We start from the raw sequence: 25182 nt of genomic DNA, 5'->3' as shown, positions 1-25182 counted from the left end.
CACTGTCTGGAGGGCTGGATGCTTAAGGGAGTGGTCGTGCAGGGCTTGTGTGGGAGTGGTATGAGGCTTTTCTCAAGCCCCCTGTTCCTCCTCTAAGGGGGCCTACTGCATGATGACGGACATGCCAGGGGAGGAAAGGCCGGGGGAGGGTCGGAACCACCTGACCAGAGATATAAAAGGTCAGGGGGGTCTAAACTGCTCGACCAGCGATATGCTGGGGAGGTAAGGTCACCCTGGAAACAAGGTTCCACCCTACAGTTGTTCGTTGCTAGGCACCCGGGCTTTCCTCCCTGAGTGACCTTCTGTACCTGGCCTATCATTCCTACTCTGCTCATGTCTGTCTAACTGCCTACTATACCAATTCCATTTAGATGACAAGCCCAGAATAGGAAAATCCATAGAGACCAAAAACAGATTATTTTTTGCTAAGGGCTGGGGCAAAGGGCAAGGGAAGTAACTGCTAACAGATACAGGGTTTCTTTTTTGGGTGATGGATATGTTCTAGAATTAGTGGTAATAGTTGCACTCATTATGAACTGCTTGAAAAATACAATGGATTATGTACTTTAAAATGGTGACATTTATGTCATGTGAATTATATCTTAATTTTCAAAAACACTTATAGGGGAAAAAAACTTACATCAGATCATGATCGTCCACTGGTTTAACTCTGCAACGGCTTCCTATAGCACTCAAAAAATATATAACCTCCTTACCTAGGCATATAAGGCCCTATGTGATATGACCCCTACCTGCCTCTCATCTCATCCCCCATCACTCCATCCCCATCCCTCACTGACATTTTATTGCAAGCTCACTGGCACTCCCACTTTTAACTCAGGTTTTATGCTTAATCTTCCTCCTGCTTGGAGCAGTCTTTGCCTAGAGCTTCTCATGACCTCCTCTTTCTTATCCTGGGGATCTCAGATCAATGTCACCTCTTCCTCTAGAGGCCTCCCTCACCATCACATTACCTGTATTATTCTCCTTGCAGCGCATATCACTGTCTAAAATTATCTGTTTGTACATGCATTCTCTGAGAATAGAGATTCTGTTTTCCTTGTTCACTGTCTCATTGTTTCTGAGTCCAGTAGCAAGAGTTTGCCTGCCAAGTGTGTTCCACTCTTCCTCAACTTCCTGTAAATCACTCAGTCTCCCTTCTGAAATCTAAGAGCCTGATCCCCGACCCCTTTCCTCCTTTGTCCAAAATGCCACATATACCCAATGTGGCCTCTTTAGTATTTTGTGCATATATGAATTCCCTACCCACATGTATTAAAATTCAATTTTTTCTCCTGTTAATCCATCTCTGATGAGCCCAGCTAGAAGAACATTGAAGGTGGGAGAAAAAGTATTTTTTTAAGCCCCTACAGTACCTCACCATCATTTCCAGATTACCCAAAGTCAACATTTTATAGTTGTGGAAACCATGGTAAAACTGCCCAAAGTTTATGAAACCACTATATAAATCTTGCAGCGTCATTCACAATTCTGTTTGTTCTCTGAGAGGAGAGCTGAGGCGCACATGCTGGATCTGGGCACGCTGGAGGAGATCAAAGGGAGGATGGCAACGAGGCAGCACAGCGAGGTGTCCCTGTGATTGCAGCTCAGCTCAGCTTCCGGGCTTGTGCTTTGTTCCTGCAAAGGGGCAGTAATAAGGAGCAGAGCCCCTGCAAACCACAGAACAAAAGCCACATCTGCTTTGGGGCCCAGGAAGAGGGTGAGCAGGAGAGAAGGGTGACAGACAGCCATTAAGTGAAATTAGGGAGCAAGCATGAACATGCCTGTGTTGGAGTGAGGGGGATGTGAGGGTAGCGGAAACCACGGGCTGACGTCAGGCGGGCCAATGAGGAGCCAGCAACACGCCCTCTGCAGCAGATACCCTGTGGCTTCTGTGAAGAATCTGAGGCCTGGGGTCTCCACATTTTGCTGGTGAAGACAGAGGCACACGCTGCCATTTCATCAGTATGGGCTAGGGAAATGAGGTTACACATATAACATAGGGGACAGTGCTCATATCCCCTTATTCAAATGAGGAAAATGTCCTATTTTTATTCTGAGATGATCTATGAATCATATATGACATAAATTAAGTGGAAGCAACATTGAAGGGGCGGAATCTGTCACTGTATATTTTAGTGAGTTTGGTCATCAGGCAAAAGAAAATGCTTACCTCTAAACTAAGCCAGATGGGAAAAAATGTAAAGATAATTTAGGTTTAGATGATCAAATGAAGAATAAAGGTTACTGAGGTAGGAAAGAAAAGGCTTGGAGGGGTCAGAAAGTGAGGTGGTACAAAGACATTAAAGGCTGGTTTGGAAACAATAACCGACATTGTGACATGGGAAGAGCAGGATTTTTAGCTGAAAAAGATGAGGCTTTATTTAAAATCAGTTGGAACAATTACATGCAAAGTTTTGAAAGTAAGTCAGAGTGATTTGCAGAAAGTTTAAGTAGAAGAAAGTGAGCAGAGTGTGGTGTGGCCCAGCTCGCCCAGACACACTGAGGTAGTATCTAAGGATGTCTCAGATCATGAATTAGATGCATTTCAGGTTATAGGAAGGGACCTACTGCTGGCTCGCACAGATCTGAATTTCTAGAACAGCCTGCTGGGTGTCCTTCACTGTCAGGCATTCCCACACACTCCACTGAGCAAATCTGCTTGAAGTAGGCCTTTAATCACTATAAAACCTACAACGCCTTCCCATGTCTTAGGAAATCAACTCTGAACTCTGCCTGGCTTCCTAGCCCCACCCTACCTGTTGAATCTTCCTTTAGTTCTCTCCAGCACACACCCCCCTCAGGCCTGTCTCTCCACTCGTCCTGCCTCTGGGCCTTTGCCCGAGAGGCTGCCTTGGTCTGAAATGTATGCTGTCGCTCATCTGCCCAGCCAAATGCCGTTCTTCTGGCAAGGTTGAAGTTACATTTCAATTCCACCACGGGTCTTTTTTTTCCTTCTTCTTTTGATTATTTTATTTATTTTTTAAAATTGAATTTACTGGGGCAACATTTGTTAATAAGTTATATAGGTTTCAGGTGTACGATCCTATAAGACATCATCCGTATATGGTACTGTGTGTTCACTACCCCAAGTCCAGTCTCCTTCCATCACCATTTATCCCCCTTTACCCTCTCCTCCCTCTGCCAGCCCCTTTCCCCCTGGCAGTCACCAGGCTGTTGTCTGTGTGTCTGTGTCTCTGAGGGGTTTTTCTTCTTTCCTTAATCCCCTCACCATGGGTCTTTCTTGATTGCCCCTTTCTTTGAACACTTAAAGTACAATTGTTCAATCATACACTGCCATGTATTATTCACTGTTCTTTTACATGGATTAGCAGAGGAACCAGGGGAAAGAGAAGAGAGGGAGGAGTGAAACCCTGGTTTTAGGTTCTGATTTGGGGGTGGGCGTCAGTAGAGAATGGAGGAAGTGGAGCACGTTGACCCCAGAAGCCCTTGGGGCGGGAAAGGAAGTAGGGCCAGCTGTAACAAGCATCCTGCTTTCCACCTCACTTGGCAATAACATCTGAAGTTTTAAGGTCAGTGTCATGAGGATGAGACATTTCTCTGGATGTTCCAGATAACCAAAGCTTACCACAAGAATTCGTGGGCTCTACTCCAGGCCTACTGAATCAGAGTCGCTGCAGGAGGGGCCCAGCAACCTGTGTCTCAGTAGCGCACTAGGTGACTCTGACACACAGTCACGTTAAAGAATCGTAGCTTTCCACCACAGAAACTTAAAAATTGCTCATTATCTGAAACGATTTCCATAATACATTACATACTTCCTTGCCTTTTGGAACAGAACAGACTAAACATAAAGTGCTCCTTTCTTCTGGGGCCAAAGTCCCCAGGATGAACATTACTTCCTGCCCAGGGTCACTGTAACGGGCTGCATACCAGACAGAACACCCGGCACCTCACTGCCAGGGCCGAGGTCCACCTGGTCAACTCACGCAGGCTGCTGACTGCAGTTGTCCTTCGGGTCCACCCAGCCCTGATGATTATCTATAACAATACGGGAGGAGTTCTTCAGCTTGCGGCTTTATGACAACAATATGAAGACTAATTGAAGGGGACTGAATCACAGTGGAAAAGAAAATGCACGCAGTTCACTAATGACACCCACCCCTAACACTACAGAACAAATGCTGCGCCCAGGCATTCCGGTGACATCTTTCAATGTCTCCGCTAAGGAAGTAGAAGTTTTTAGGCAACTCCAAGGAAATGTTTGTTCTCAACTGAATTTCACTTTTTATGTTATCCAGGCTGTATGGATCCTCCTCCAGATCACACACTCTGTTCTTACCACACACCAGTTTGCCCAGGAACAGCTGCTGCCTTAACAAATCAGTTAAAAGGAACTTTGCAATCTGCATTTGCAGTTGCTCACAGTTCATATTTTACTAAGACATCTCTCCAAACAATGGCCAATGCGGGCTTAGCTTTCCTGAATATTCTGTGCTGAACCTGCCGCCAGCTTCTTACTGCTTGGGAGCAGCACCTTTTCCACATTCACAGCTTTGTGTGTTTCTGATCAGCATCTCTCTGCTCTGCCCATATTGAGATTTTCAGGAGATTGATATCCAGTTCATTTCCTTTGGGGAAGAAATAACTTCTAGATCAAGTCCAAACTGAATAGAATTTCCTTGGATCTGAAGGTAAATGCACATGAAAATGTGACAGGTACTGACAAAAATGCCTCTCAGAGGGATTTACCAACGTCCCCAGAAATGGAGAGGGTGCTTATTTCCCAACAGCCTCACCCGCAGAGACAGAAATTTCTTTTTCCTGTGGATATCTTAGTGTCCTGTGCCATCTTCCCATGACGGTCACCGTTAGAACTTCAACCACCTCCCTTCAGATGTTGACCCTTCCTCTTGGAGGCAGGTTTTTTTGTTTTGTTCTGTTTTTCAGTTTAATTTAAAAAACTGAATTGAGAACTTACTTTGAAGCTAGTTCTCACAAGTATGAAATCACAAATCTTGAAATCTTGCTACGATATTTGTAATGACCTCTATTCTTTTTCTCTCTGAAAATGAGTCAAGAGTTTTTTGTTTTGTTTGTTTTTTAATATATCTTTATTTATTTCAGAGAGAGGAAGGAAGAGGGAGAGAGAGAGAGAAACATCAATGATGGGAGAGAGTCATTGATCGGCTGCCTCCTGCACGCCCCCGACTGGGGATCGAGCCCACAACCTGGGCATGTGCCCTGACCGGGAATCAAATGGCGATCTCCTGGATCCTAGGTCGATGCTCAACCGCTGAGCCATGTCCGGTCAGGTGAGTCAAGAGATTTAAAGTCTGAAGGGAAAGAAAATTCTAAATGATCCAGCTCTATTTGCATAAAGAGCTTGGAGTTTCATGGTATCTATTTCCACATCCCAAGAAATCTCATTTATTTCCATTCATAGAAAAGGACTGTTATTTGCTGGGAGTCCAAAGCTTCCCTCACCACACAGCAACTGTCCTAGTCTTCGCTTCTAGGACAGCTGAAGTTCAAAGTTAACCCTAATGAAGGATGATGATAAAAAAGAGGAAACCGGGTGGGGAGAAGGGAGTACATAGGATCTTTTGGTATTTTCCACTCAGTTTTTCTGTAAACCTAAAACTGCTCTAGAAAATAAAGTCTGTTAATGAGTGTTTTAAAAGTAAAAAAAAAAACAACAAAAACCAGAATAGGCTATGTTACAAAGTACTGCTTTTATAATTGAGACATGCATGTGCAGAAAACAACAAGACATTTCACAAAAGCACATACAAAGAGAAGATACTCATTCAGTACCTTAGAAGGGTAACATTTGGGGGCAGTGAAAATGGGTGGTGGAGTATGACAAAATGGAATTGACAAAATTAGAGGAGGACATTGGACCAATGGTGATAATGTACCATGAACTGAGTATGAGGAAATCTGTGCTATGAACTTGAAATTGACAACAACTACAAAAAGTAGTTGTTGGGCAGGCGGGTGGAGTTTAGAGAAATTTTAAAAGAGCACACATGCTTCAGCCCCATTTCAGACCAACCGCATCGGAAACTCCAGTCTTGGAGCCCAAGCTTGGGAATTTACAAAAGCCCTGTATTAACCTCATCATCTATTCATGTCCAGAAGCCCATATTGATATAAATAAATGACTGAAAAATTGAACAAGGGAGAAGAAACAAATCTTCCTTCTGTCAGAATTCCAAATAACTTTTGTAGATACTCCCTTTATAGGAGGTGGAACTTAATCCCTCTTTCCCTCATGATTGTGAGCTGAGTTTAATCATTTGTTTCTAAAGAATAGACTATGGGAAAGGGGGAAAGTGACTTTATAGCAAAGAAAACTGACAAACACTACCTAAACTAAGCGGTCAAGGTTAACATAACCAGTAGTAAGTCATATAGCTAGCAGCTGCCCCTGATGCTATGTGCTGAGAATGGCACTTCACTTCTGTGGCCATCCTCCCCAAAACTAAAGGTTAAGGTCGGCGATGCACAGGCAGGCTAAATAACCATCTCAGATGGTGAACAAAGAAAAATTGAATTTATTTCAGGAAAAGGGGGTGAGGGATGGGGATATCCAAAGCGAAGGGCTACGCAGCACCGAGTGGAAGGGTATTGCATCCACGATGGCAGCCAAAATATACTTAGGACAGTGAAACAAGAAAGGCGCATAGAAAAAGCAACAGGAGAGCCTAGGCTCGGCTGCTTTGGCTCACTGAGAAGTCAGAGAGAGAAGGGGCCTTGGAGACAGGTTCAGGGGTTAAGCCCAGGATGAGAATGGTACTTTGCTCCCCTGGTTGCAAGTCTCATTAGGTCCCCTGGGAGGGAAGAAGGGGGTAGGAGATGGTGCTGGTGTGCTCCACTGCTGGGGAGCATGCGCTGGGTCCTTTGTCCTGAGCGTATTTCTCTCTCTCTTGCAGGTGTAAATCTTAGGGGAGGTCTCAGGAGAGTGTCTCAATAGAATATCCATCAGCTTTCCAGGTGGGCTCTTTCAGGGTCGTGGTCGCCACTGATTGGTCGGTGCCGGGGTGGGGAGGGGGGGCGGGGGGGGCGGGGGTCACTAGTCAATGAAGCTGGTCCTGGGGTCAGCCATGGGGTCACTTGTCTGGTTTTGCTGCTTTTCTCGGCCTGGACCTGAAATACAACTGAGGCCCAGATGTGATCTTTAGGGAGGAAACGGTCAGGGGATCTAAACCGCATGACCAGCGACATGCTGGGAGAGGATAGGTTACCCTGGGAACAAGGTTCTTGTTTTCCCAGTTTGGCCCCTTGCTAGGCATCTGGGGCTTTCCGCCCTGGTGAGTCTCTGTACCCGGCCCATCGTCCTTGCTCTGCTCGTGTCTAACAATAACCCCACTCCAAACAGAGAAAAAAATCAAATTGAGACGCATCACACAAAATACCTGACTTGTACTCCTCAAAACTGTAATGAAAACCAGCACTCCTCAAAACTGTCAAGGTCGTGAAAAACAAGGAAAGCCTAAAAAATTGTGGCAGATCAGAGAAGGACCAAGGAGACATGATGACTAAATGTAATGTGGGATCCTGGATGGGATCCTGGAACAGAAAAAAGACATTAGTAGAAAAAAACTAGTGAAATCCAAATAAAGTCTGGAGTTTGTTTAGTTAACAGCAATGTACCAATGTTGGTTTCTTAGTTGTGACAGATGCAGCCTGGTAATGTGAGATGCTAACAGGGGAAACTGGGTGAAGGGCAGGCGGGGACTCTCAGCATTCCCTTTGCTACTTCCTTGTAAATCTAAAACTATTCTAAAATAAAAAGGTTTAATTTACCAGGTACTCATAATGTAATTAAAAACCAGAAACCAGAAAGGGGGAACATTGCATACAGATTCAGCAGGAGAGGAGAAAAAAATACATCACTTATTTTTCACATGAGTTATTGTACACTTCCTTCTTAAAAACAGTACTACAGTTGTGTTCCTGAAATATTGTAAGTGCAAAGAGAAAATAAGGAGGTAAAAGAGAGTAAAAGGCAGGTGAGAGATTAGGGTGAAGGCTCAGGAGGCCCAAGTAAGAGGTCAGAGGCTGCCAAGCAGGCACTACAAGGTCGGAGCCTAGAGCCAAACAACCTGCTTGGCCTTGTCCCATCAACGCCTACTTTACTCAGCACTGTGACCCAGTTGGAATTGAGCTCCTAATGCAGAAAAAGACATTTTGATGTATGAGGGAAGTTATTATGATCTGGAAATCTCTATATCCCAGATTACCCAGAACTGTCTGGGTCAAAATCTGGATATCAATGAGAGTGTGGAGAAGCTGAGCTACTGAGGGAAAAATTCAGTTGAGTCTCTTTGCTCAACTTATCTGCATCTATGCATAACCCATGGACACAGACAATAGTGTGGTGAAGGCCTGGCGGGGGAGGGGGCTGGATGCAGGGTGGAGGAGATCAATGAGGAAAAAAAAGGGGGATATAGGTAATACTTTCAACAATTAAGATAAAAAAAATAAAAAATTAAAGATTCTCTTTGCTCTTTTCCCTGCAGGAGCTCACCACAGTGCTGTCCAATATTCTCAGACAAAAGGTGTTTAGAAATATCCCTTTCATGGACGATGGTGGTGATTCATAGCCAAAATCTACTTAGAAAAAATAATTACTCCCACAAATAACACTTTCTAATAGAGTCCTATAGCTTAAATGACTACAAATACTACTGTAGAGGAAAACATTAAATAAGAATTAAAAACTTAGCTTATATTTACTTCCATGTTATAAAACGATTATTGTATAACATTGGTAATTGAAAAAAAACCTTAGCTGATTTTATCATATCAGTTCAATGATAGAATAGGTGTTATTTCTATCTTATAAATGAGAAAACATAAGGATCTGAAATAAGTAAATGGTTAAAGGGCATACAACTAGTAAGTAACCAAGCAAGGTTTAGAGGGTTAGCAGTTCTTGACCCGATGCTGGTCACTCCATACTCTCAGCCTGTCTGGCACAGCCAGGTCCCTTTATAAGCTCAAAACTTGCAGCTTGAATGGGATGAAGGTAGATTCCAGGAAATTCTGGGGAGAGATTGTGCCTCTCTCACACTGGCAGGTGAGCTTAACTTTGCAGCTCACACTGTCTTCATCATGTGTTGTCAAGCAATGAGAACTGGCCTTTTCACAAAAAACACTGAGTTCCAGGGAAAGTGGAGGGAGTCTCCTACATGGCATTTTTAATGTACGCAATGAAATGTTATGCTGTTTAGGATTCTGAGCTTTGCTTTAAAATTATCCAGGAGGGAGCACAGGGGAAAGAGGATACCAATGACGTAAGAATGGCCATAAATATGTAGGAAATGGCACATACACATAGAAGACAGGAACGGCTTTATAACATAAATGTAGAAATTTAGTGATGGGTAAATTTCCCATAATGCTTCATGATTTCCTCTACTTTTATATATTTGAAATTTTACAGAATAAAGTGTTAATATATTAACACACAAATACAGAAATAAATAACATTAAGACTAGACCTTGGGGAAATAATTAAGCATCTAAATTTTGAGAACCGTAACTAATTAGTTAGGGTAGGCTGACTTGTTTTAATATATAGGCCTTAAGAGATAATCACTCAAACACAGTAGAAGCAAATTTCTCTCTAACAGAATAGTTTAGAGGGTGTCCCAGCTCTGCTCCATAAAGTCATTCAGAGAGTCAGCCGGACAGTTACTGTTATCTCCAACATTTGGTTTCTAAAGTCACTCTGCTTGTCACCACCTTGGCCCATGAGAAGTAGGAAAGGAGCACAACACCCATTCTGTTGAAAGCACAGTCCAGAAGGGCACATATTACTTCTACTGCATTCCATTAGCAAGAGCTGAGCCACGTGAAATACTCGGCTGCAAAGGGGGCCGGCACTGTGGCTCGGAGCTGGACAGGCATGACTTAGTTACAGCCTCTGTGAAAGAAAGAAAAAACAAATTTTGGTGGAAAACTAGCTGTCTCTGCCACAACAATCTAGCAGACTTAGCCATAAACATAGGCAGAGACCAATTTATCATACAGCTTATGAAACACAAACTTCCAGGCCTCTCCCTTGTATGGACCTCTGCCAAGGACTTGTGAGGGACCTGTATTAGTTACCAATTTCTAGATAACAATTTACTCCAAAGTTGATCAGCTTAAAACAATAGCCTTATTATCTCACAGTTTCTGAGTCTGGAATCTGGGAGCAGCTTCTCTGGTGGTTCTGGCTCAGAGTATCTCATGACGTTGTAGCTAGGGTTGCAGTTATTTAAAGGCCTGACCAGAGCTGGAGGAATCCACTGCCAAAGTGACTCACTTATATGGTTGTGGGCTGGAGGCCTCAGTTTCTCACCACATGGGCTTCCCCACAGGGCTGTCTGAGGGTTCCCCAGAGTGAATGATCCAAGAGAGAGAGAGGTAAAAGTCGTAACGTCTTTTATAACCTAGCCTCTGAAGTGACATCACTTCTACTATATTCTATTGGCCACAGACCAATCCCAATACAATATGGGAGAAGACTTCCACAAGGGCATGAATACCAGGAGATAGGGATGCTTGGGGAAAATCTGTATAATGGGAGGCTGACCACCATCAGAACCCAAAATATGTTCCCATGTTTTTGTAGCATTTGCAAAAGTAAGGTATATTTATATTCTTTTTATCGATGATCACCCTCTCACAGTTGTATAAACTTTTGGCCCTACAAAACGTGAACCCTTTTCTTATATGACCTTGTTTGACAGTTTTAAAAATCATTTTAGAACTTGGTAATACTATTCCACAAACTAAATTCATAATAACTAAATTCAGAAGGGAATGAAGTACTTTTTCAAAATGTGTTTGTTTTGATTACTGTTAATATTATCTAGTTTGTGTAGTGCTGATTTATAATCAGTGTGAGATGAGAAGTTAGGAAATCTGGATTCCAATCCAGATTTTACCTCTAATAAACTGGGCGACCTTCATTTAATAAGATGCAGCCTGCTTTCTGGGCTGGCTCCTTTTGGCAGTACAGTGAGGGGTTACATTAACTAATGTATAGAGGTTTTCCATCGAGTTCTTTAGAAGTCTATGATTTAATATATCTCTCTATGCCACAAATTTCTCATCCCTAAAATGGTGATAACAGTGCCTACTTCATAGAACTGTCAAGATGATTAAATGAGATAGCCTACATACAGTGCCTAGAATATGCCTGGCAAGCAGTGCATTCTCCATAAATATTAGCAGTTCTTATTATTTTATGCCTGAAAATGAACCCACCTCAAGAAGCCTATTTTAAAAGCTTTTATACAATCTTAGTAATTTCAATTTTAATCTCAGATGATTGTAAAATTTTTATAAATTGGTAAAAGATACTATGACATATATACCAAGGATGTGGAACAACTGTAACTCTCATACATTTATTGATGGGAGTGTGAATTGGTATAATGACTTTGATAAAACATATGATAATATATCCACTTAAGCTAAACTTATGACTATCCTATAATAAAGCAAATCCTCTCCTGGGTATACACCCAATATACATTAGGGCTTATGTCTACCAAAATACCTATATAAGAATATTTATAATAGCTTTATTCATAATAGCTGAAGCTTGAAACAACCCAAATGTCTTTTGACAGTCGAATGGATAAAGAACAATATAGCCACACAATGGAATGAATATAACAATGAAAAGAACAAAACTCACCAACATGATGTTGAGTAAAAGAAGCCACCTCATTATGCAGAGTTCAAAATGAGGCAGACAAACCCGTGGTGATCAGAGGGTGCCGGCTGGAAGACAGGGTGGGAGCCTTCTGGGGTGCTGGAAATGTTCTACCTATCCATGTGAGTAGTGGTTACACAGGTGAATACATGTGTGAAAAATCAATCAAGCTTTAGATTTAAGATTTATACATTTCATTGTAAGTTGCACTGCAATAAAACATTTTTTTAAGTTGGAAATGGTATAGAGAAACACATTGCTTGCATCACTGATGTAGGAAAAGAGTCTTGATTTAGACCGTGATTTAGATTTAGGCAACTCTGTTGACAATTATGGTCACTATGCAGTAATTAATGGACAATTAATTATTTATTACTCCCTTATCATATACTACCTTATTAATTATGTCAACTGTTTACTAATTTCACAAATATTTAAGTGCCAGGTACTCTGTTCAGTGATAGGGCTGTTAACAGTGAACAAAATAGGCATAGCACTTGCTTCCACAGAGTAAGGTGTATTAAGGCAAGACAGAAAAGTAAATCAGGAGTTACAATTGCATGGCACAACAGCCCAGAGAGAAAGGCTTGCTGAAGAAACTAATATCTAAGTTGAAATCAGTTCCTTTAGAGCAGGAATAGCATGCTGTTCCACAGGTCAAAGAGAACAGGGTATATTCTAGAACCTGAGAACATGCCCTACACTCATATTTCAATATGGCTAGACATAAAGTGTGCTGGGGAGGAAGCAAGGAGTGCAGGAAATGATGCTAGAGAAGCCAACCCATTGAACACCCTGCAAGCCCTGTGACGGGGGTTAAGATGTTATTCTCTGGACAGGGGAAAGATATGACTTGGCATGTGTTCTGGATGTATTGGTCTGTCGCCAATGTGAAGAATGAACTAGGAAGAGGCGAGGCTGGAGGGAGAGACTGGTTAGGAGGCTGTTGCAGTAAACAGGCTGGAGATGATGGTATCTAAAACTACGGCAGTAGGGATGAATTGAGAGATATTTGGGAAGTAGAAATGGTAGGACTTAAAGACTGGTTGGCTAGACAAAGGAGAGTGAAGGCTGAAGGCTGACATCCAGTTTCTGGTTTGAGCAGTCCTGTTGATGGTGATGCCATTTACCAGAACAGGAAATAAAATGAAGAAATAGTTTGCTAGTTTGAGGGATGTTGATGAGGTGAGAGGAGGAAGCTAATGAGTTCATCTTGTCAGTCCCGTGTTTGAAGTGTTTATGAGCCACTGAAGCAGAGATATTCTGAATGGAGTTGGTGTTTAGGAGGTAACTGTCCTGGAGAAATCAACTTGGAGTCAGAATTATACAAAAATTAATTAAAGCCATAGGAATTGAAAAATCTATTATCACCCCCCCAAATAATATGTAGAGTAAAAAGAGAAGCAGATTTGGTATAAAACACTGAAGAATACTCATCTTTAAATGATCAGCTGCAGAGAAAGAAGGTCCCTCAATGGATACTGAGAAGGAACAGAGAAAAAAAGAAGGAAACCAGAAGAATTTGTATACAGAAGCTAAAAGAAGGGAGAGTTTTTGAAGTGTTAGGTGGGCAACAGTGTCAAATGCTGCCAAGAAGTTACATTGGAGAAGTCTTGGTGGTCTGAGCAAAAGCAGTAGCAGAGGAGGTAGATGCTAAATTTCAGGGGTCAAGGGTAGACGGGAGGTAAGAGAATTATTGAGTCTAAGTCTTTTTTTTTTTTTTTTTTTGGTTAATCCTTACCCAAGGATATTTTTCATTGATTTTTAGGGAGAGTGGAAGGGAGGGAGGGAGGATGAGAGAGAGAAAGAGAGAGAGAGACATTGATATGAGAGAGACACATTGATTGTTTGCCTCCTGCTCACACCCCAACCAGGGCCGGGGATGGCACTTGCAGCCCAGGAACACACCCTTCACCCAGAATCGAATCCATGACCCTTCAGTGTGCAGGCCGACGCTCTAACCACAGCCACGCCAGCCAGGGCTGTGTCTGATTCTCAAACCTCCACCCCTCTCCGAAGTTGGGGAATCCTAGTCCCCTTGCAAGTGACTAGTGTAGAAACATATTAGAGTACTGATTTTAGTTAATAGAGTACACTCTCACTAGTGTAAGCAGAAAGGGATCCATTCCAGCATATTCGTTAGTTTACAGGATGTTGTGCAGGCATTGACCACACGGCCGGGAGAAAGGCCCCGCCACAGCGCGGGCGCCTCCCAGCAGACACACCCCGCTGCCGTGGCCTGCTGTTTGGTACCATGAATCCAGGGCCTGGTCACCAGCACCTCTGCAACAGCAGCAGTAGAGAAACGAAAGCCTCTACGGCTGTGCTTGCCAGGAGGACCGTGTGACCTCTGCCCAACGACCTCACTTCCGCCTGCCAAGTCCGGCAGAAAGCATGTAGCCCTTGCTCCACGTCAAGTGAGCCTTGGAAATGCCATCTTTAGCTCTCCAGCTTCTGCGGGCATACTACAGTGGACTGGACATGCGTGGAGGGAGCCCATCAGTAATCTTTGTCACTGTCTATCCCTTTGGCCAGCCAGCCTCTGTTCTTCCTTCTCCCCACACTGAAAATTACAAACCACAGACTGCAGCAGCATGTCCCCGCCTCTCATAATGCAGTGATTTCTTGGACAAAGTTACTTTGCGCTCATCCTCTCCCTTCGAGACACAGAATCTCATCAATAACTTCATTTATCTTTTGGTTAATATTTTTTCCTCCTCTGGTTAAGGCAAAACTCAGTACTGATATCATGAAATCTATGGACTAAATTATAAAGTTAACCACAAATAAAAAGGGCAGGCGAAAAAATAACAGAGCCAGACCAAAAAAATGATAGCTTCTATAGGCCATGACACTATAACTGGTGTTTAAAACTTTTTTCTGCTACTAATTCTATACTCCCTTTGCTCTCACCCAGAAGCTTAAATGGTTGGAATCACTTACCTGATGACCCAAACCTTCCTTCCTAAAAGGTCTGAGCCTTTTTATGGCTCTGGCATACAGCTTCTTGAGGTTTCCATTGACTATTATCACTGGTCATAGGAGGAGTAGGAGACCGAGGATGCCTTCGGTCCCAGATATGCTCCTCCCTGCCTTCATTATATGGTAGAAACCCTATATTCTCTTTGAAGTCAAAGTCAAGCACCCCAGCTACTACCTGTAATCCCCGACGCCTGCCCACGTTCGTGAGGCACGAGGCTCCAAAAAGACTAGGTGTCAGTCTCAACCACTTCTGTCTCTCCTGATGGTCTCATTCCTCCCTTGGATGTTAATAAGACTGTTAGATCATCAGACTTAAAAGTTGCAGGGACAGGAAGCAAAAATTTGGGGAATGGGCCATTAGGTTTACTAGTGAGAGGTGTCACTGCTCACTGCTACTTCACACCCCTTGGTTTCTGACCATGTGGTGTGGCCATGGAAGATTCACTGCATCCGGGCTGATAGCATTACAACCTCACAAAGTGTTGTTTCCCAGCAGGCACCTTAACTGAGTCTCAGAAAGGGCCATCTACCTTTCTAAAAGCCCATCCATTTCTGGGAGGTGGATACATGGTAAGATTGGTGAATCTCAACAGTATTAGCTCAGTGCTTTACTTCATTCACCAATAAACAAATTCTCTGGCCATACACAGTGACTAATGGGATCTATGACAATGAATTAGGTACTTAGTAGGACTACAGATAATGATGCAAGGAAAAAGTTGAGCATCGACCTAGGATCCAGGAGATCACGTTTCAATTCCCTGTCAGGGCACATGCCCAGGTTTTAGGCTCGATCCCCAGTGGGGGGCGTTCAGGAGGCAGCCGATCAATGACTCTCTCATCATCGATGTTTCTATCTTTCTCTGAAATCAATAAAGATATTTTAAAAAAAACAAAAACACCTGGATTTTCATCTGAGCCTCAACTGAGAAGGATCTGCTCACTTTCAGACTGAGATCCGCAGTTTCTGGCTGTTGGCTGGAAACTGCCCTCAGTTCCTTGGTCCCTGGTCCTCTCCTTAGGGAAGCTCACAGCACAGCAGTTTGCTTCTTTACAGCCAGCCAGACAAGGTCTCTCAGCAAGAAAAATGTTATAATCTTAGTAAGTGAGCCCTTCCAGGTAACCAAGTACACCAATCATCTTCCTGTGTTCTTCTGATTAGAAGCAAGTCACAGGGCCCACCCACACTCAAGGAAGGGGGACTGCACAAGGACATAAATACCAGGAGACAGAGATCGTGGGCCCACGTTAGAGCCAGTGCTACACAGTAGGGAACTGGCTGAGGGATAAAAGCTGGGGGAGATGTCACGGTACAAACCAAACTGTGTTAGGACTGTTTTAGTTTATATTTTTCAAATAATCTGGAAGAGAGGAAAAACAACAAATTTCTCGGTTCTTCAATAGAAATAAATTTCTAGAGAGCAAGCTGCTGTGACATCGGGAACAAGTAAAGGCTGGTCAATGGAAATCATGAGCAGCAACGGTCCCAGCACTGTTGGCGAGCAGCACGGGGAAGGTGAAGGGAGGCCAATGTGGCTGGGGCACGGAGACCAGGAGCTGACAATGACAGCAGCTATCTGGTAGGACCTGGTAGACCATGTTAGGATTTTTAAACTTTAAGAGCAATGAGAAGCCACTGAAAGATTTTAAGCAGAGAAATCTGAATGTTTGTGTCCAGCCCCCCCCTCCAAAATTCCTATGTCGACCTCTAACCCCCAAGGATAATGATATTAGGAGGCAGGGCTTTGGGGAGGTGATTAGGTCATGAGTGCAGACCCCCCATGAATGGAGTCAGTGTTCTTATAAAAGAGGCTCCAGAGAAATCCCTAGCTCTTCAACACAGCGGGAATGCGCCGGCTATGAACCCAGAGAGGGCTCTCACCAGACGCTGAATCTGCTGGCACCTCAATCTTGGACCTCCCAGCCTCCAGAACTGTGAGCAATAAATCTCTGTTGTTCATAACCTACCCAGTCTGTGGTATTTTGTTAGAGCAGCCCAAACAGACTAAGCCAAATGGCATTACGTGATTTCCCTTTAAGCCATCACTCTCATAGATGCCGAGGACTGGATTGCGGCAGCAAGTGTGGACATGGAGTGACCAGTGAGAAAGTCTTCACAGCTGTCCCGAGAGATACAGCAGTGGCTTGGACCAGGGTGAAGGCAATGGAGATGGAGAGAAGTGGACAAGCTGAACAAATATTTTGAGAGTAGAAAGAAAGGTCACTTATTGGACGTAAAGTACCCTTCACAGGGAGATGGAATTTTCAAGCCTGACAACCAGATTTCTGGCATGAGCAATTGGGTAGACAGAGGTACCATTTACTGATAAAAGGCACAATTAGATGGGAATAGATCTGGGGAGAAGTTCAAGAGGCTTCCATTAAAAGATGTGAGATGCTGCTTCTCTTGCCTATGGTGGTAATAAGAATAATGATTGCAGTTATTAGGTAACAATGGAACCCCATGATCTTTGCTTTTCTTTTCTTTTTTTAAATTTATCTTTATTGTTGAAAGTATTACAGATGTCCCTTCTATTGATCCCACCCCAGGCCTGTGGCACTACTGTGTCCACGGGTTATGCATATAAGCATGTAAGTTCTTTGGTTAATCTCTTCCTGCCCCACCCCCTTCCCTCTGAGGTTCCTCAGTCAGTTGCATGCTTCCATGTCTCTGAATCTATTTTATTTGTTAGTTCATTTTGTTCATTAGATTCCACATATAAGTGAGATCATGTGATACTTGTCTTTCTCTGATAGGCTTATTTTGCTCAGCATAATAAAACTGCCTTAAGAGTTAAGAGGTAAAATATATATGCCACAGAAGCACACCACACTTTTCAAGAACCACCTTTGGACTTTTTCTATAATTTATTTCTGAATGGGAAAGCTAAAGACACTATCTTAGTTCGGCAATACTCCTCATAATCAGCTCTAGCGTGTTAGAACTGGGCAAACCAAGGACCCCCACCCATCCTCCAGACAACTAATCGTACACGTGATGATGTTGTAGTTACCATATAGTAAAACCTTCAGAAATAGGACCAAACAACTTTTTCTGAGTTTGTAGAACAGAAATTAAAATCATGAATAATCAAACATTTCTCTTCTGAACACAACAGAACATTTCTGAGCTCCTGTCCAACTACCTGAGGATAGCAGGAGGGGTTTTCTAAGCAAGGATACAACTTATTCTGCTAACATTATTATGTTTCATCACAAAAGTGGTGCCCAATTGTGAAAATGTCTTCTGTATTAACATTTCTCAAAACTGATTTATCCAAGTGTGTTTCACTTTTCCATGTGGGTTGACCTCTCAAGTCAAACATTGTGAGGCTGCTAGAAACTACACTGTGTCTTATCCAGCTTTGAACCATAGTGGATATTCAATGAATGTTTACTGAGTAAAGAAATAAATGTTAATTGTGTGGACTGTAAAATACAGTTAAAATCAATAATGGCTCTAAAATGCTGTAATATGACAGGTGAATTCAATACAGATAAGTGTTGAGATGAATGCATGGGAAGAAAATAAGTCAGATCATAATAACAAACTAATGAAATATTGGGCTCTGAACTATGAAAAAACAAGCAAAAAATAATCTAGAATATAAATAACTTGTTTACAGAAAGTATCTATTCTATGTTCTCTTTATAGTAGTAGCTCAATGCAATGAACTGTAAAGGAAGATTATATTTACTGTAATTTTAGAAATGTAGTATTCAGATATCAAAGATAAGTGGGTATTGACCATGAAAAGAAAAGGAATTTCTTACATGAAAAAATATCAAATAGCAGTGAATACTACAAAGATAAACATTTATAATTAGGTTTATAAAAATAGAAAATGTATTTACCTTAAATACACCTATCTCTTTGGAAACTACTATTCTATCAACAATAACAATTACTTTAAACAGTCATTCAAATTCCTGACATTGAGGAAGGAAGAATATTCCATAAACAATAGATTAAAACAAAGTTGTTTCAAATCTCTGATGAATGTTTCACTTATTACCATTTGTTTCCATAGTTTGTTTTCCTTAGGGTGGTTAAATTGTAACCTGAGCAGTACCTATTCAGTGATCCACAACAGGGCATTTTAATTTTTATTGAGCAATCATTTATAAACCTTGGATCCCATCCACTTTACATGTAAGCAACACCAGTGATGACTCTTAGGAAACCAATGCTGTGTGGCACTTTCCAACAGTGCTGAGGTTTACAGCCCAACATCTTGGGGTTTTTTTTAAGTCTTTAAAGAGAAAGATTGAATTGCAAAAGGATTAATTCACCACCTGCTCACAAACCCCAGCTTCAGAAACTGTTGTGTACATGTCTTTTTAGAGGGAAACTTGAAGATCAGGGAGCAGATCTGGGAGGAAGATTTGATTTTTACTGGATAACCTCCTACTGTTTTATTTTCTTTATGTATTTTACCACATGCATGTATTATCTTACAATAACTACAAGCCACAATTAAAAAAATAAAGTTAGCTACATTTTTTTAAAAAAAACTATACAAGTAGGGTTTTTTTGTATCTACCTTAAAAAATAGTCAGTACTTTCCCCAAAGTTCCTTGAAACTTACTGATATTCTTACCATAAAATTCTCTTTTGTATTACATTTTTAAAAAGCTGAATCTCTGTATGGTCAGCAGGAACAAGTTAAATCTCTGTATTCCCAGAGTCATGGTACCAAAAATTAACAGGACTCTTTAAAATTCAAATCTCTTGCCCTAGCCATTTGGCTCAGTTGGTCCGTGGACTGAAGGATCCCAGGTTCGATTCCAGCCAAGGGCATGTACCTTGGTTGCAGGCTCGATCCCCAGCCCCAGTGGTCAGGGGGGGTGCGGGAGGCAACCAATTGATGTGTCTCTCTCACACTGATGTTTCTCTCTCTCTCCCCCCCCCCCCTTTCCACCCTCTCTGAAAAGAAATGAATATCCTTGGTGAGGATTAAAAAATAAATAAATAATAAAATAAAATTCAAATCTTTGTAATCAAATGTTTTTATCCCATCTCAACAACTTCTTGTTTAACCTGTTCAGAAGAAATAAAATGTGCTGAGTTGAATTAAGTTGTTTTTTATTTCCTAGCCTCCAAGCTCCACTGAATGGGCCATGGGCAGTGAAAATGCATTAAAAAAAAACCCAACTTTCAACAATGAAGATAATAAAATATTAAGCACCCACTTAAAATAAAAAAAGTAAAATAAATAACGGCAGGGAATCTGGACAAGTCATGAAAGGACTCAGTAGCTGGGTAAGAAAGGACTGGCTGGGTACAGCACTGAGTTAAGGCACCAGGAAACGGCGCAGGCAGAATCCGTCCGGGCTCCGGGCTCCAGGCTCCGGGGTCCATGTCCGCCCTGGAAGTGGGCCCCAGATAAACTGGCGAATGTCATCTGTGCTCAGCTGTGGCTCAGCTGTACTAGTTAATTAACTTATGAATGAACAGTGGGCAAAGAGATCGAAGTCACTTCCATTTTCATTCTCCGTGACGTAGGCCCACGTAGGGCTTCAGGGTCCAGATCCAAAGCTATTTTGGAGATGTCCGTTTTCATCCAAATCTGATTTTTTAAAAATGTTTTTCCCCCTCAGCTCTATGTTGGTTCATAGAGTTGGAACCAGTTATGGAGAACTTAAAAACAACCTGCTGACAAAGCCATCCTTTTTCCTTCAAGGCTTCTCAACATTTATTTATTATTATAATTTTTAACATTTTAGTTTATCTTTATTGTTGAAAGTATCACAAATGTCCCCTTTATTCCCCCATTGATCCCTTCTACCCTGCAATACCCCCCCCCCCCACACACAAAGTCCTTCGCCACACTATTGTCTGTGTCCATGGGTTATGCATAGATGCATATAGGTTCTTAGGTTAATCTCTCCCCACCCACCCACCCACCCCGCCTTCCCTGAGATCCCTCAGTCTGTTCCATGCATCCATGCCTCTGGCCCTATTTTGCTCGTCAGTTTATTTTGTTCATTAGATTCCACATATGAGTGAGATCATGTGACACTTGTCTTTCTCTGACTGGCTTATTTTGTTAGCATAATACTCTCCAGGTCTCACGGTGCTGTCTCAAAGGGTAAGGGATCCTTCGTTTTTATAGCTGCATAGTATTCCATGGTGTACATGTCCGAGAAAATGCTTGATATGATTTCAATCTTCTTGAACCTGTAGAGACTTGTTTTGTGTCTAACATGTGGTCTATCTTTGAGAATGTCCCATGTGCACTTGAGGAGAATGTATATTCTGCAGCTTTGGGGTGAAATGTTCTCAACATTCATTTAATGAATGCAAAAAAAGTTTAGGGGTAGGAAAGTTTTCTAGGATAACCTATGCTAGAATACACAACTTCTGTACATAGTCCAAATATCTCTTCAGCTAGCCTTACTATTTTATATTTGTGGTTTTCAACCAGGGCAGGATGGGCTTGGCTTGTACACTATTTTGGAAAACGTATCAAAATGATTTGAATATATGTAATCTGCACCTATTCGCCTCTAGTGTACACACACACACACACACACACGTGCGCACGCACAGGTCTATGTCACTACACATCAGATTTTATCCTACTCTATTACACTGCCTTCTCACAGTAGACTACCAACGGAACAGATTTTATCAAGACTAATTTTCTTGAGTTGTATAAGGAAAACAATAGTCATATTCAATACATGTTTTAAAATTACACATGCTCTCCTATCCTGAGAATGATTGTTTTAAGTTTACCATTCAATTCTTCAGCCAACAGCACCCTTTCCTTAAACATATTCCTCACACCTTTATGATGGCAAAATTCCAATATATAATAATGCAATGTGACATTACAAAAGATTGCTCTTGTAAATTTTGGGTGAGTTTCTACATAAGTATAATGTCTCCATAATATATTGTGACATTTGCTGCCACTTATTAAATTCACTTTTATGGTTCTGGCTTCTGAAAAAATTTCATTTGCTTTTCACAGAAATCGCATTTAATGTAGTAAAGCACCACAGTCTTTAGATGGAAACTACAGGGCCTGAGATTTAAATTATAATTCTCTACTGAAGCAGCCACAGAATTATAAAATGTTCATATTTTATTTAAAATAATCATCTTTACTAAAACCACTCAACATTATTTTAAAATATTCTAAAGCCATTTTTTGAGAGTAAAGAAAATTCAGCATCTTTATTAATAAACCTGGAGACAGCTGCCACGGGAGGCCTGTGGTGTGGTCCTCAGCACACGAGTCCTGGAGTCAGGCTCTAGACTGTGAACATAAACCTTGCTACTTTGCTTTCTAATTCTTTCTTGAATTCTGTCACTTCCTTTTTGAATTCTAATTTCTTTTGCTCTTTCATTTCTTCCGTAATTTTTTAAGTGCATTTTCCCTCATTTTGAGGTACTGCAGTGCTTTGGATTGGCGTTTTGAGCCCACCTTTCTGGTACACTTTCATTGCTATTTTACGCCTTGCTCTTGTTCCTTGTAACAACTGCGTACCCTATCAGACCTTGATATTTTTCTGTTGCTAATTTTTATGTGAACATAGTTTTCCTGAGCTTTAAGAAGGAAGCTGAGTTCAGAAGACTTTTATACCTACATTGTTAGAAGTACGGCAGCTCCCTTTCAGAGGCTTTCTGACTGCTGCGCTCTACTACTTGGTCCAGACCCTGTCTTTCCTTCCTCACGGCCCCTGTCCTGCTGCATTTTGAATGTGCTCCCAGCCAGTTCTCCTCGGTATGAGGCCCCAGCCTCAAAGTGAAACTGATGGGTTAGATTTGAGGTTCTATGGGATTAAACCATCCTGGCCCCTATAGGCCTTCCTTTGAGATCCTCAGTTTTCTAGCCACCTAAGCTGTGGCCTTGGACAACGTGCTCCGCCTCTCTGTGCCTCGTTTCCCCACTCAGAACGTGGACAATGTTTAGGATAGTGAGTTTTCATTCAAGGTGGTTAAAGCATTGTTTGACACTCAGGGATCACTTTTTTAATGTTTGTTTAATAAGTAAAACATCCATCTGCACTTTCTTTATGAACTCACCTTTAAATTGTAGAAGCTCTCAGGTCAACTGATCACAACTATCCCAAATCTTTAGCGCCTCAGGAAGTCTATTCAAAGTGCTAACCATAGTCAAAGATTTCATCTACCCAGGACACATACCCAAGTTGCAGGTTCAGTCCCTGATCAGGGCACATTCTGGAGGCAACCAATCCGTTTCTCTTTCACATTGATGTCTCTCTCTCTCCTTCTTCTCTCTAAAATTAAAAAAAAAAAAAAATTAAGAGAAAAGCTGTTCACTGTCATCCTAAAAAGAACACAAATGCCCTTGTCTCTGGTATTGAGTCATTTCTCATTAGATCGGTTTCATTTTTTCCCTCCCCAGGCTCTCTAAGAACTTTACTTGCACATAATCAAATAGGACTTCTCAGCACCTGGTACCATCAGTAAAGGTGGCAAACAAACTTCTTAGAAAGGCTCTGGAAGAACTTTTCTTAAAAGTCCAGGGCATTTTTAAAGGTTTTTGAAATTTTCACTTTTTTATAGCTTATGATCTACTGCTGGAAATTTCTATTATCTATAGTAAGAGCATGCTGCTTCTTTAACATGTTGAATCATATTTTTTTATCTTTAAGCAACTTTGCTTTAAAACATATGAATACAAAAAAAAGCTAACCAACCAGATATTTGGAATTTGGGTTGCCAAAAAGTATCTTTCTATATCAACCTAGGACTTATCTAGAAAAAAATATAACAAAAAAAAGTATGTGTCAGGGGAACTCATTACAACTAAATGTAATGTGTGATCCTGGTTTAAATCCTGAACCAGAAGAACTTTTTTCTTCTTTTTCTATAAAAGAAATTGTAGAGAAAATTGATGAAATTTAAATAATGTCTATAGTTACAATTTTTGTATTAATTTTCCTGACTTAGTAATTATTCTGTGATTGTGTAAGAGATGAACTTAAAACACTTGGGGTAAGGAGGCATCATGCCTGCAACTTATTCTCAGAGTTCAAGAGAAAGAACGGATATGAAAGCAAATGTGGTAAAATGTTAACATTTGGGGACTTTGGGCAGAGGGCATATGGGAATTCTTTGTGCTATTCTCTTACAACTTTAGTGAAAGTCTGAAATTGTTTTAAAATAAAAATGGTTTTTAAAACTTGAGTGTTAAGAGCAGAAAGATAGTAAGATTGACGTCTCAGAGGGTCTCTTTGAGCACTTATAGCCTTGCTGGTTGCTACATGTGGAAAGCAAAACCCTTATTTTAAAAGAAAAGTTGGAGGCTTGGAGTGCTTCAAGTATTTGGCTAGGAAGGCCAGTGCAAAATCGCTCCCTGGAAAGTGCTCACGCTGATAGGTGCACTGATTTTTTATTTAATAAGCCACCATTCCATATAAGCAGAATCAATGATATCCTAGTGAGCTAATAACTCAGGCTAAGGCAATTTAAAATAGTGGGAACTATCAGATTGGCAGAGATGAATTAAAATTATGATGCTCAGTTAGCATGTGGGGCAACCATGGGATTTGTAATCTGTTGGTGGGATTTAGGTTGGTATAATCTAGTATAATCTTTTTGAGGAGCAAATCAGGTAGTATCACATTTTAAATGTTCATACCTTTTGACTCAGCAATTCTACTTCTAGAAATTTATCCTAAGGAAATAGTGCACTGAGTGAACAGAGATGTATATTCAAGAACGTTTACTCTGTCACAGCAAAGAACGGAAGACTATGTGCCCATCGGAAGATTAAATAAATTACGGTTTATCCATACAAGAGAGTATTTTTCACAAAGTATGAGATAAATGACAGACAGCAATATCCCTATATATTAAATGAAAATCAGGTTGCAGAATAGTATGTATAGTATGATCCTATATGTATTTATAATACTTATTTACACTTAAAATAGAAAAATTTTTTTAATTGAAAGAACATATGCCAAAAAATTGTGGGTAGGTAGTTAGAAAAATATGCATTGTATTTTCCATGGCAGACTACATAATTTGCAATGCCCAGTGCAAAGTAAAAATGCAGAGCCCCTCATTAAAAAATTAAGTATTTCAAGATGTTGACCGTAGAGTATTAAGCCAAATGGGGTCCTATATGGGTTGCATTGTCCAGGAAGATGGCCCTGGCTATATACTACACTATACACTTAGATGGAAACTATACTATCCTATACAGGGTGGAGCAAAAGTAGGTTTACAGTTGTCAGTACACCAGTTTATTCTTGTACTATTATTATTATTGTATTATTTTCCATATGAACAAATGTAAACCTACTTTTGCCCCACCCTGTACCTTACAGTATAAGGTAAATGTTAGGATATAAACCGCACTCAGTGGTAGGATATGGATGAGTGGTTGGAAACATACATGTTGTCTGTCTCCCCCCATTCCCCACCCCGCCCCACACACACCTCTTTGTTATTTTGGGAATTATAATAAGTGAAATACTTTGTGGTAAATGCAATCCAAAGTATGTTTAAATTATTTCTAAGAGAAGCTAGC

General features: G+C 41.3%; 2 long non-coding RNA genes across 3 annotated transcripts in view; one reads left to right on the top strand and one right to left on the bottom strand.

The window, feature by feature from the left end:
* LOC308558029 overlaps window positions 1-16187 on the top strand; it is a 56276-nt gene extending 40089 nt beyond the window's left edge. Inside the window, exons 3-4 of one of the 2 annotated variants that reach the window (XR_013998931.1) lie at window positions 4263-4655; window positions 16070-16187. This is a non-coding gene — a long non-coding RNA (uncharacterized lncRNA). The remainder of the gene's footprint in view (window positions 1-4262; window positions 4656-16069) is intronic. The other variant, XR_013998930.1, reaches the window with a different exon arrangement.
* The window catches only part of LOC308558030, a 28315-nt gene continuing 9610 nt past the window's right edge, over window positions 6478-25182 (bottom strand). The window contains exons 2-3 of the long non-coding RNA XR_013998933.1: window positions 11666-11797; window positions 6478-9898 (exon numbers count right to left, since the gene is read on the bottom strand). This is a non-coding gene — a long non-coding RNA (uncharacterized lncRNA). The remainder of the gene's footprint in view (window positions 9899-11665; window positions 11798-25182) is intronic.

This window comes from Miniopterus schreibersii, assembly GCF_964146895.1.
Source record: "Miniopterus schreibersii genome assembly, chromosome: 5".
Taxonomy (NCBI): Eukaryota; Metazoa; Chordata; class Mammalia; order Chiroptera; family Miniopteridae; genus Miniopterus; species Miniopterus schreibersii.
This window is presented reverse-complemented; position numbering and strand designations above follow the sequence as displayed.